This window comes from Hyaena hyaena, unplaced genomic scaffold (genome assembly GCF_003009895.1).
Source record: "Hyaena hyaena isolate Hyena2069 unplaced genomic scaffold, ASM300989v1 scaffold_26, whole genome shotgun sequence".
Lineage (NCBI taxonomy): Eukaryota > Metazoa > Chordata > Mammalia > Carnivora > Hyaenidae > Hyaena > Hyaena hyaena.
Window position 1 is genome coordinate 1,917,760 of NW_024080658.1, and position 12,980 is coordinate 1,930,739.

General features: G+C 41.8%; 1 pseudogene; it reads left to right on the forward strand.

Moving 5' to 3' along the window:
* Nucleotides 1-12,372: 12,372 nt before the first annotated feature.
* LOC120228702 lies at nt 12,373-12,499 on the forward strand (annotated as a pseudogene).
* Nucleotides 12,500-12,980: the final 481 nt, after the last annotated feature.

Genomic DNA, 12,980 nt, shown 5'->3' on the forward strand with positions numbered 1-12,980 from the left:
AAGAAGAAGCATGATTAAAGAGATAGAAAGGATATGGGAATCTAATATTATTTTATATGGGGTGGTATAGAGAAACCTCTCTCTGATAAAATAATATTTGAGCAGTGACCCAAATGAATGGAAGATGTGATGGCTAATTTTATGTGTCAACTTGATTGGGCCACTGGGATGCCCAGATGTTTGGTTAAGAATTACATGCCCAGATGTGTCTGTGAGGGTGTTTCTGGGTGAGAGTAACCATTTCCATCAGGAGACCGAGTAAAGCCGGTTGCCCTCCCTAATGTGGGGGGCCTCATCCAATCTGTTGAAGACTTGAATAGAAGAAAAGGCCGAGTGGGAAAGAATTCTTTCTTTCTACCTAGTTCCCTTCTAGCTGGGACATCAGTCTTCTCTTGCCTCCAGTCTCAGACTGAAACATACACCATCAACTCTCCTGAGTCTCCAGCTTGCTGACACCAGATCTTGAAACCGGAATTCACGAGAGCCAATTCCTTCGAGTAAATATCTTTTTGACACACTTTCTATCAGGAAGGAACAGTGGGAAATTCAGTGAGTTTAGAGCAGTAGTTCTCAAACTTTTTGTTCCTAGGACCCCTTTGCATTCCTAAAAATTATTGAGGGTCCCTGAGAACTTTACATGGATTCTGTCCATACTTAGCATGTTAGAAGTTAAAACCGAAAATTTTAAAATACTTATTCATTCATTTAAAATTACAATAATGAACATATCACATGCTAATATAAATAATATCCTTATGAAAAATAACAATTTTCCAAAAGAAAAAAAATATTAATGAGAAGGGCAACATTGTTTTGCATTTTTGCTAATCTCTTCAACTGTCTGGCTTGCTAGAGCACAGTTGTATTCTCATAGCTGCTCCTGTATCCAATCTGTTGTAGTATCTTGTTTTGATTTTAGTGTATGAAGAAAATCTGTCCTCACACAGATACATGTTTGGAAAATGGAAGTATTTTAATAACCTTTAAGATATTTGCAGTTATTCTTCTTGGATGCTACAGTTGACCCTTGAATAGCATGAGTTTGAACTACGCTTCTATATGGGGTTTTTTCCTAATAAGCAGTGCAGCACTGTAAATGTATTTTCTTGTCCTTGTAATTTTCTTTTTTAAAAAAGTATTTATGTTTATTTATTTTTTAGTAATCTCTACACCCAACGTGGGGCTCAGACTCAAGACCCTGAGATCAAGAGTCATGTGCTCTTTGGATTGAGCCAGCCAGGTACCCCCATTCTTTTTAAGTTTATTTATTTTTTTTTAGTAATTTCTTATATAGTTTTAGTAACATTTTCTTTTCTCTAGCTTACTTTATTGTAAGAATACAGCATATAATACATATAAAATAGAAAATATGTGTCCATTGACTTTACTGGTGAGACTTCTGGTCAACAGTAGGCTATTAGTAGTTAAGTTTGGAGTGAGTCAACAGTTACACACAGGGGTCAGTGCTCCTAACCGTGCCTTGTTCAGAGGGTAACTGTACATCAAAACTCAACAAGCAGTGGTCTTTTAGAGGGTAGTTACAATGTGGAATCTGAAACTATACCAAGAAAGTATTTTTTCCGTGTACCCCTGTGACAAAATAGGCATGAAAACAACATGTTTGTTTTAGAATAAAAGTAATTTTGCCCTTCAGCCCCCTGAAAGGGTGTCAGGAACTGCACTTTGGGAACCATTGCTCTGGAGCAGAGGGAGGGAGGAAAAGATGCCATCGGGTAGTAGACATAGGAACCTGTAGCTCCGGATAAGCATTTGGAAATCTATTCTCAGTAAAAGGTGAAGTCATTGTAGAGTCTTGAGTGGTGACGTGAGTTGGTCTAACATTTAAAAGATTCATTCTTTACGCACATGGAAAAGAGACTGTGGGGGCCCAGGGTGAACAGAGAGGGTGCTTAGGGCATAGTCATCCAGGTGAGAGAGAATGGCAGCTTGAACCACAGAGGACATGATGGAGGTGGTCTGGCTCACCACATAAACATTTGTGGAACAATGGAAACGGACACCTGTCTTTGCTCGAGGGCATTTTGCCACTCTATTAAGGATGATTCAGTGAATTTATACTACAGCCTCTATTTTTCTTTGTGATACTTCTGATTCTCTACAAAAGCTCTTGATGTCTCAGGGAATCAAAGTAAGAGCATAAAAGAATCTTGGGGAGCATCTTTGCCAGTAATTTTCAATTATTCTCTAAGGAACCATAGGATCTCTATGAAAGTATTATGTCAGTAATTCTAGGAATTAAAGGAAACCAGTAGCATAGTACTTCAAGCTCACCTCTGCTTTAGTCTGAGCAATACCACTTTTATCTGTTGTAATAATGCAGTCTTTAAAAGCTTTTGTTCAAGGAATGTGTTCCGTGGCTAAATAACAATTTATGGCTAAATCTTGGCGCGCTTTCCTGAGTAAGGTGCAACCTCAGAGTCATCAGGACAGTATTCCACTCGTTTTCTAATAACAGCTCAGAACTGGCACTTCTGATGAATAATATTTGCCATTCCTCGGGGCACTGGGTGGCACAGTTGGTTGAGCATCCAACTTTTGATATCGGGTCAGGTCATCATTCATGGTTCATGGGACCAAGCCGTGTTGGGCTCTGTGCTGACAGCATAGAGCTTGCTTGGGATTCACCCTCTCTCTGCCCCTCCCCCATTTGTTCTCTCCCTCCCTCTCTCTGTCTCTGTCTTTCTCTCTCTAAAAATAAATAAATATACATTGACAAAAATATATTTGCCATTCCTCATGTAAGCCCAAACTGCTTATCTCGTCCCATAGCCATCAGTTAATTTCAGTGCCCCTCACTCTGACTTTACTAGTTTCTACATTACACCCCACCTGCTTTCATGGCCATGTACGATCAACCATGTAGAAATGATAGAATGGTCAAGCTAAGGAAATTTGTATAGAATGTTTAGGGTTTGAAAACACACATGCCCTTCAGAAGACAAGCGGCAGCAGGCTAAGAGTGGGACCTGAAGAGGGAGACGGGCTCTGGATGGACAGAAGTACAGATACTCTGAAAATTCAGGTAAACAATGACAAAGCAAAGAAACAACATCCTGCAATGCCTCATGGACTCTGTTTGGGCTCTCTAAAATTTCGAATTGGTTTAACATGCCCATTTTTCATAGGAGGCTCATAGCGGAGCCATGACTTGGAGTTTGTAGAAGTTGGGGATTTAGAGCTTGGATTTTAGAGTCAGGTTCACCTCACTTGCATCATGGGACCACCGTTTGCTAGATGCATCATCTTGGAAATAACAACTTCTGTAAGGCTCCATTTCCTCCACGGGAAGCCCTTGGCCCAGGGCCTGGCACATGAAGTGCTCAATAAACGTGGCTGTTTGTGTTGCTATTGGACAGGGTCACACACAGCCAACTTGGTGTGAAGCTGGAGGTTCCCCATTGTCCTGACATGAGACATTGAGGAAGTCTGCCAGTGTCAGTGGTGCACCTGCCCGGACGCTGCTTCTACAACATCAAAAAGAAGAAGATTCAAAAAGGAGACCTGAATCAAGGGACAGTTTGTGGCAGGACACGAGCTTCCCTTGAGCCTGATGCTGCTTCTCAGGAGCAGCTATTTTGCCTTAAGCACAGGGTCCCCTTAGGGAATGTTTTTAAAGAAAACTGATCTCTTCCTCAGGTTCCCCGTCTCTGCCACCTTCCTCGGAGAAGGCTGGTAGCAGTCAGAGTTTGTGCACAGGTCACGTTGCCTGCAATGTACCAAGAATGAGTGTGGACTGCTGAATGGCTGTTGAGGAGGAACAGTTTTTGAGTTGAACTGATGCCCTGGAATGAAAAAGCCAGCCTGTCTCTGGCTGAATAGAGAAGGGAGTTTGCAAATGAAGTTTTAAGCTTGTTGCTTGGATGGTTTTTATGTTGCAGTTTTCCCTTCTCTAGTGTGTTAAGCACTTTATGGATGTCTGTTAGCCATTTGGGTACAGTATGGTTTTGATTAAATTATATTCAAAATTCTGGGGGAAATGTTGTGCCTAACATATCCACATAGTGTGGGCTGTCAGTACTTAAAAGGGCATGCTTTTATAGAGTATCCAGTCCATCAGTTCAGGACATCGGTACTTGCAAATGAATCATTTCTAATTAAAGAATTTTCAGGGCCCCTTGGTGTCTCAGTCAGTTATAGTGCCTGACTCTTAATTTTGGCTCAGGTCATGATATCAGAGTTCATGAGATAGAGCTTCACATGGGGCTCTGCGTTGACAGGGCAGAGCCTACTTAGGATTCTCTCTCTCTCTCTCTCTCTCTCTCTCTCTCTCTCTCCCTCCCCCCCCCCCCCCCTCACTGGTGCAACTATGCGCTCTCTCGCTCTCTCTCTCAATCTCTCTCTCAATCTCTCTCTCTCTCAAAATAAGTAAACTTAAAAAAAGGGAATTGTCAATGTGCTCAGGAGGGAAGCAGCATGGTATGATAGTAAGAGTGGGGTGTTTGCAGTCAGAAAAACAAATTCTCGCTGTCTGCTTTCCAGGTGTGAGGCTTCATCCAGGCACTAAAATCTCTCTGAGCTTCTCATTCTTCATCTGTTAAATGGGCATAATAACATCTCCCTCTCAGAACAGGGCAGTGAGGAAGCTTAAACTGTATAATGGGTGTTGTTAAGTACTTAGCCCAGTCTCTGGAAATTCATTAGTGGGTGCTCTGAACACCATAGTCGCCACCCCCTACTCCCTTGATGGCCTTAATTAGCGGAAATAACAACTCACATTTGGACAGCCTGCATCAGAATGCGTGCATTCCGTGTCTGCAGATAGCACTGCGCCTGTAGTGATTTGTGAACAGGTACCTCCCGAACTCCCCAGCGCTCAACTGTCCCCTTCCTTCACCTGCTGAAATGCTCCTAATTGCCTTGGGTATCCACCTTTCTGGGGTTTTTTTCTAAGTTTATTTATTTATTTATTTTGAGAGACAGAGAGAGAGCCAGCAGGGGAGGGGCAGAGAGAGAGGTGAGAGATCATTCCAAGCAGGCTCTGTGCTGGTGTCAGCACGGAACCCGATGTGGGTCTCAACCCACAAACTGCGAGATCAAGAGATGAAGAAAAGATGCTCAACCGACTGAGCCAGCCAGGTGCCCCCACCTTTCCTTTATGTGAAGGTGGGGATTTTTTTGTTGTTGTTGTTTTTAACCAACCATCCCGCTCTTTCTTTCTCCCTCTCCCTCTCTTTCTCTCTCTCTCACTAAAATAGAAAACATTTCTGGGAGAGGAGCCTTCCAGTTATCACCTCCTTTGCTGTGTTAGGCTGCTGCCTTCCAATGAGACGACTAGTTGAGGGTGAGGATGAGGACATGGGGCTCATGGGTTTTGAAAGAGGAGGACCTGGTGCCTGACCCAGTGCCCTGGGAAGTCTTTCCGGAAGTCTGGGCTGAGCAGCTATATCACGGTCCCACCCGGCCCACTGATTAAAAATTCAGATTTCTTTGCCCCACGAAAGCAATCTCCAGGGGCAAGATCTGGGATTCTGTGCATTTAACAAACACTTAGGGCAATTTGATCATAGTTTTGTTTGAGAGTCCCTGCCCTCGTGGGGAGTGGGGTGAACATGCTTGGTTTTAAGCAGCCAAATATATGATGGATTATTTGCTTACATGATTGCTCCTGAAGATGAAATTCATCTACTGCGCCTCACCATTTTGCTAGAGCACATTCTGCTCAGTCTACACCATGTGTGTGGGGGGAGGGGGTTGGGGGGGACGGGGTGCATGCACTAACTGAGATGGAAAGGTGGGAGCAGAGAGGAAGATGCCCTCTCTTGTCCCCTCCACAGCCACTCCTTATTCTCCATGAACAAAGCCACTCCTCCCAGGTAGAAATACACATGTCCTTTGATCCCAATTGTGTTCAGGAGACCACCACTGTGAGCGTATCTGAACTGTTTTGTTTGGAGTTTGGAGGAGGAGAGAAAAGGCATTTAGCAGCTTCTTACAAGATCCTCAAGATAAGACAAAAAGATCTCCAGGGAGCTTGAACACAATCTGCTGTAACTGAGAAACTCACTCAATCCCTTTCCTGGTATGTGTATTCCATAAATTCTGTGGCAACCTTTTGCTTTGCTTTGTTTTGTTTTGGCAGAGCTGAAGGAAAACTATAATGGGGGTTATTTTCCATACTTTTACCATAAATTTTTACCCACCAGGAAAGAAAAAGAGCGGTAAGTTGAATGTTCTGCTCTTAAGAAGGACAAATGCCAAGGAGGAAGGAAACTCACAAGGCTCCTAATGACATTATTTACAAAAGAAAGTCCTTAGAAACCTGTAGTGTTGCCAGTCGGACTTTACTGGTTGATGTCTGAAGGAAATTAATTGATTCCTGTTTTTGTATCAAGTGGAAAGGGCATTAGACATAAGGAATAATGGCTTTCACCTTCCTGCCTGTCCTCCAGTCTTGCAAATAGAAACAAACAGAAACAAACACCCTGAAGTATTTTCTCACAGAACTAGTTTAACGAAGTAAAGGGGCATCTAGTGGTCTTCATTTCTGGTTGGAAAGGTGGGAATTTTTGTACCTTTGAAAAAAAAATTTAGGTAAGTTGTAATATGTGAATGTTGAGGTTTGACTTGTATAGCTGTGTATGAAGAATTTACATGATAACTTACATATCATGAACTTTCTTATAGTTTTCATGTTCATCACATCAAGATCATATCAAAGGCTCTGTATTTAATTTCATAACTGTTGTAATGTCATGAGTATTTACTGTATCTCAAGCTCAGCCACACTTTAGACGGCTGATCTTGTTAAGAGATCAAGAGGTAGGTACTCTAATTTTTATTTTATAGAGAGAAAACTGAGACTTGGAGATGTCCAAAGTCAACAACAACAAGTAGTTGAAAATTTGTGATATGAACTCAGACCATCTGATTCCAAAGTCTGTGGAGTTCACACATTCCTAAACTTGTAGCTTTCCACAGTACTTCCTATGCGCTCACACATATATGCACACAGAGAAAGATGATTATTAGGGATAAAATATTTCTGTATTTCATCTTTTTTTTTTAAATATTTTTATTTATTTCTAGGAGAGAGAGAGAGAGAGAGACAGCATGAGCAGGGGAGGGTCAGAGAGAGAGGGAGTCATAGACGGAAACAGGCTCCACGCTCTGAGCTGGCAGTCAGCACAGAGCCCGACGCGGGGCTCGAACCCACGAACCGTGAGATCATGACCTAAGCGAAAGTTGGACGCTTAACCGACTAAGCCACCCAGGTGCCCCTCTGTATTTCATCTTATAGGGACCAGGTTCAAGGGAAACAGGAATTAGAGAAAAGAAACAAAAAACCCAGAAATATGTTGACCTTTGGAAAAAATAGGTCAGAACTGTAAGTCTCCTTAATGACTATTTCAAATCATTTTGGCTTTGCATTATAGCTTTGTTCTTTCATTAACGCTGTAAGTTCTTATGGGCAAGTAGAAATGTCCTTGACTCTGGAAAAGATGGAGTAAAAGATGGAGTTGATCAAATAACCATTAAATTCCTCCAGTTCTAACATTCGATGAGTATACATGGTAATCTACTTAAGGAAGCTCAAGTCTCTGAGCTGATGTAAAAGTACAAGCCATGCATGGTGCAAAACAGAAGTTCAAGTGAATGATTGAAGTATCTCTTTAGGTGGTGGGAATCATTGCTAAATCAATGGTAAAAACTAAGCGTGGCTCAGTTGGTTAAGCATCCAACTCTTAATTTCAGTTCAGGTCATGATCTCAGGATTTGTGAGATTGAGCCCTATGTTGGGCTTCATGCTGACAGTGCAGAATCTGCTTGGGATTCTCTCTTTTCCTCTCTGCCCCTACCCTGCTCATGCTCACACATACTCTCTCTCTCTCTCAAAAATAAATAATCTTTTTTTTTTTTAAGAGAGGCAGAGAGAGAACATAATCCTAGTGTTATCAAAGATTTCTCCAAGGGAAAAAACATAAGCTAGACTTTTTAAAAGTTGAGTCTATTGGACTTCTAAAAATTTTTAAGATGAATATATGTAATGAGTCAAATACCCTGGAAGTCTTGAGGGTGAAGGCCGGCTAGGAGAAATAGGGAGAAAGATGGGAGCCCTTGCCCTAGTATAGTTTGGTTGTTCATTTTGCTGTGTTTCCACTAACGCTTCACACACATTGCAGCTCGCTTCACATCACCATCAGTGCCTTTCACTAATGGCACCGTCATGGGGTCTGGAGTTCCTTGATGACACTTCTAGATCATCGTATCTGGCACAGTGCCAGCACTGACAAAGCACTTAAGCAATAATTGGTTGAATGAATGTTGAAATATTTTGGAGATGTTCATTTATTTAAACCACGCAACAACACCTGTGTTGGTCACTCTGGGGGCCAGGCGCTACATGCAGATTAAAATGATGCAGACCCTGCTTTCACACAACTCCAAAGTCCCATATACAGGTGTGTTCATAAAGAGCTGAAATGCAAAGGAGGAAGGCAAGAATGCCTCAGGAGAAACTTTGTAATTTGAATGGACCAGAAGGAAGAATGCAAGTAAATTTTCAACTCAGTAAGGAGAAGACATAGGGTAGGCAGATATAACCCTAGATAACTGGGTGAGGCTTTTTCCCAATCAGCCTGTCAACTCTCAAAGTGGATCAGTTTTCTTAGGCCTTGGATGCTGACTCTTAAATTTCCTCCACAATGCTAGCAGCTTGTCAGATGAGGAGGCTCAGATCACATCCTGACTTTTGGGTAGAAGTGTATCTAGCTAGCAGAACCCTGAGCACGTATGAAAACAACAGAAGAGGATCTGCTCTCATCACCGACTGAACAAGAACGCAAATGAAAATTCTGGCCAGAGACTGAGGGGAAGGGAGCAGAGGATGAAAGAAGAAAAGGTTCATCTTTTCATTTCTATGTATCACCACACAGAGAATTAAGCATGGGAAATCTAGGTGAGCTATGGTTCCATTTTGAAAGTAACTAATTAAGAGGTTCTGGGTGGCTCCGTTGGTGAAGCATGTGACTCTTGATTTCAGCTCAGGTCATGATCTCTCAGATCATGATCTGACTGTCTGTGAGATCAAGTCCCAAGCCCGTCTCCAAGCTTTAGCTTGAAGCCTGCTTGGGATTCTCTCTGTCCCTCTCACTCTCTGCACCCTACTCTGTTTCTCAAAATAAGCTTAAAAAATTAATTGATTTGACAAACAGATGGAGTGTTTATGATGTCCAGGGCAACGTGCCAAGGTCTGAGAGACCTTAGAGACTACGATTTGTGTAAATCTGAGATTGCATATGCAAGGTGTATTAGTTTGTTAGGGCTGCCATTACACAGTACCACAACTGGGGGCCTAAACCACAGGAATTTATTTTCTCACAGTTCTAGAGACTAGAAGTCCAAGATCAAGATGTCAGCAGGGTTGTTTTTTTCTGAAACCTCTCTCTTCAGCTTGCAATGGCCACCTTCTCCTTCTGTCTTCATAGCTTTCTCTGTGTTGCTGCCTGTGTCCTAATCTCTTCTTAAAAGAACACAAGTCAGGGGGGCCTGGGTGGCTCAGTCAGTTAAGTGTCTGACTTTGGCTCAGGTCACCATCTCCCTGCTCATGGGTTTGAGCCTCGCATCAGGCTCTGTGCTGACAGCTCAGAGCCTGGAGCCTGCTTAAGATTCTGTGTCTGCCTCTCTCTCTGCCCCTTCCCCATTTGTGCTCTGTCTCTCTCTCTCTCAGAAATAAATAAACATTAAAAAAAATAAAAAGAATACCAGTCGGATTGGATTAGGGCTCACCCTCATGACCTCATTTTACTTTATATCTCTTTGGAAGTCCTATTTCCAAATACAGTCACCTTCTGGGGCCCTGTGGGTTAGGACTTCAGCATATGCATTTAAAGAAGACGCAATTCAACATGTAACCTGAAGCTTCAAACTTTCAGCCTCAAAACAGAAAAGGGAGAAGCTTGGGACTGTTTATTTTATTAAAGTTTACCTTTAATAGGTAAATAAATATATGCTCTTCTGACAAAATGAAAACCAGCTTGAAAAATCCAAAGCATTAAAATTTTCCATTTACTCAGGATTTTATTGTTTGATGAAGATAGTAATTTTTAAGTATTTTTGGCACTAAGCTCTGTTAACCAGCCCTGTTTTGTTTACTAAGTCCTTAGTTACAGCCCTAGAGTTGACGTAGAATGTCTTGCTCTGGCAACGTGTACACAGTGTACAAGCTCTAAAAGAGGAAAAAACATAGTCTGCTGGCCCAAGGCTGAAATTTACTATAAAGGAGGATTTCAAGGGTGTTAAAAGAAGGGATAAACGGTGCTGCATGGTTTTCTTCCAGTGGACATAGACAGTGTGTTTGGACTTGGATAAGAGGAAACATTTTGACTTGGGATCAAGGGGAACAACATGACATTAAGATTGTTGGTTATGCTTATCAACAGGAACCTCTATGCTTGTTAAAGGCACTTCTGTTTCCATAGAGGACATTTTCATTTCTGACCTTAACCATGGCCTTTAAGTGCCTGTGTGAAATGATGAAAGATACTGCAAAATTTCATCCCTGAGCCAATTTCATTTTTATCACAGTGTGGTAACTTAAGAAAAAAAAAATCCTTATTTTGTGTATGCATGAGATACAGTTTGGGGTTATTTTGAATAGTGCCACCGATTCATTTCAAGTTTAATAATGTTATTAATTTTTTTCCATGAATAAAACAATTTTGCATTGAGTATTTATAGAACAGTTGAACTGTAGGAGATGTTATAAATCATCTATCTTGTTCATCTCACTTATCTTACAGAGAAGAACCTGAGATTAGCAAATGTGTGTCTCTCTTAAGATCACACTGTGATGGGGCGCCTGGGTGGCTCAGTCAGTTGTGTCCGACGTCAGCTCAGGTCATGATCTCACGGTTCATGGGTTCGAGCCCCGTGTCGGGCTCTGTGCTGACAGCTAGCTCAGAGCCTGGAGCCTGCTTCAGATTCTGTATCTCCCTCTCTCTCTCTCTCTGACCCTCCCCTGTTCACGCTGTCTCTCCCTCAGCCTCAGAAATAAATAAAACATTAAAAAAAAAAAAAAGATCACCCTGTAAGTTAGTGGATGAATCAGGATTCAGCCCAACTGCATTCAAGGTTCGCCAATTTCTTACTTGGGGCTCGTTCCAGCCGTAGTCACAGGGCATTCATGCTCAGTGAGACCTTGGAGACCAATGAGTCAAATCCTCTTGTTACCATTAATTAATTAATTGATATTAATTAAGGGCCTTGTGGTCCATAAAGGTGAGACTGTCTGTCTAAGTAATAGGAAATTGAAGTCAGAGCCGGGAACTGGAATCTATATCTTTATTCTCCTCCAAGATTTCTCCCCCGCCACACACCCTGAGGACACACAGAGCTAGTGAAAGGGACCCTGAGTCTATATCTTACAGTAAGAGAAGGGAGCATGGGATTTGAGGCTCCTTTCCTTATAATCTTTATCTTCCTTCTGTACAAAAGGATGATGCCAGAGAGTTAGAGATTCCAACAAGAAAATAGACAAAGTTTCAGTTTTATTTTAAGTGCAGTGGATCCACTGAAGAATGTGTTTTTCAATTGGTCAACTATTGACTACCTGCTAATAAGCAATGAAAACAAAACAAGACAAAACAGAAAATGATTTTGTGCTCTCCCCTTGTCAGTGTAGGGAAACTAGATATAAATACTTCAAAACATACCTAAAAGTAATATACTACGCATAGAACTAACTCACAGACCAGGTATCCCCTTTATTGTAGCCTCATGGACATGTCTCCTCCTTCTGTTTAAATTGAAACCTTCTTGAAGCAAGACTATATCTTAATCATTTCTGTCTACAATACTTAGCATGCCCAATACCAGTTTAACTTAATGAATGTATGTTCAACAACAATACAAATGTCATAATACACAAGATATCCTAAGATTCCTACATTGGTTAGAATTAGACCCAACTGTGGTAAACAGGGAATAAAGGCAGCAGCTTAAACAAGTGGAAATATACTTCTACCTCATATTTAAGAAGTCTATAGGTGGTAGCCAGTGCTCCATGGTGATCAAGACTGACCCTTCCTTCCTTCCTTCCTACCTCCCTCCCTCCCTCCCTCCCTCCCTTCCTTCCTCTCTCTCTCTCTTTCTTTCTTGTCTACTTGTTTTTGAGAGAGAGAGAGCGAGAACACACAGGTGAGTGGGGGAGAGGCAGAGAAAGGGGGGAAAAGGATCCAAAGTAGGCTCTGTGCAGACAGCAGAGTGCCCGATGAGGGGCTTAAACTCATGAACTGTGAGATTATGACCTGAGCTGAAGTCAGATGCTTAACTGACTGAGCCACCCAGACACTCTGTGACATCTTCCTTTTTATAAACTGCTGAGTATGGCTTTCATTCCAAAATGGCTGCTAGAGCTTTGCGCAGTGGCAGTATCGTAGCCAATGAGGTTTATCCGAGGCGCGATTATTGCTAATAGAGCTATGGTGATTACATGTAAATTCTGGCAAACAGGAAGAAAGGAAGTGATGAAGAATGATGTGCCCTCTCCCTTTAAGATTACTTCCAAGAAATTGCATACACCACTTCTGCTTATATCACATTAGCCAAAATTTAATCTTGGCCATAACTAGCTGCAAAGGAGGCTGGGAAATGTAGTCTTTTTCTTCAGGGGGTCACGTATATAGGGATTTAGTTACCGAAGGAGAGGGAAGATCAGGAAGAAAACTGGCAGGATCTGACACAACTCCAAGCTCCTAAAAGAAATATTTCAGGTTTATTTTAGTTTTTTGTTTTTGTTTTATTGTTCTTTCTTTTTTTTTAATTGGGGGAGAAGGTCAGTTGTCTTTAGTCTTATGATAAAGATGGTAGATTTAGTGATAAACAGATCTGATTTAACCCTGGTTCTGCCGATTACCACCTGTGTGTAACTTTGGTTAAGGAACTTAACTTGTAGGATTGTTGGAAGAATTAAGCCACAGTCCTGGCACATGGGCAATATGCAACAAGTGATGGTGTTTTGT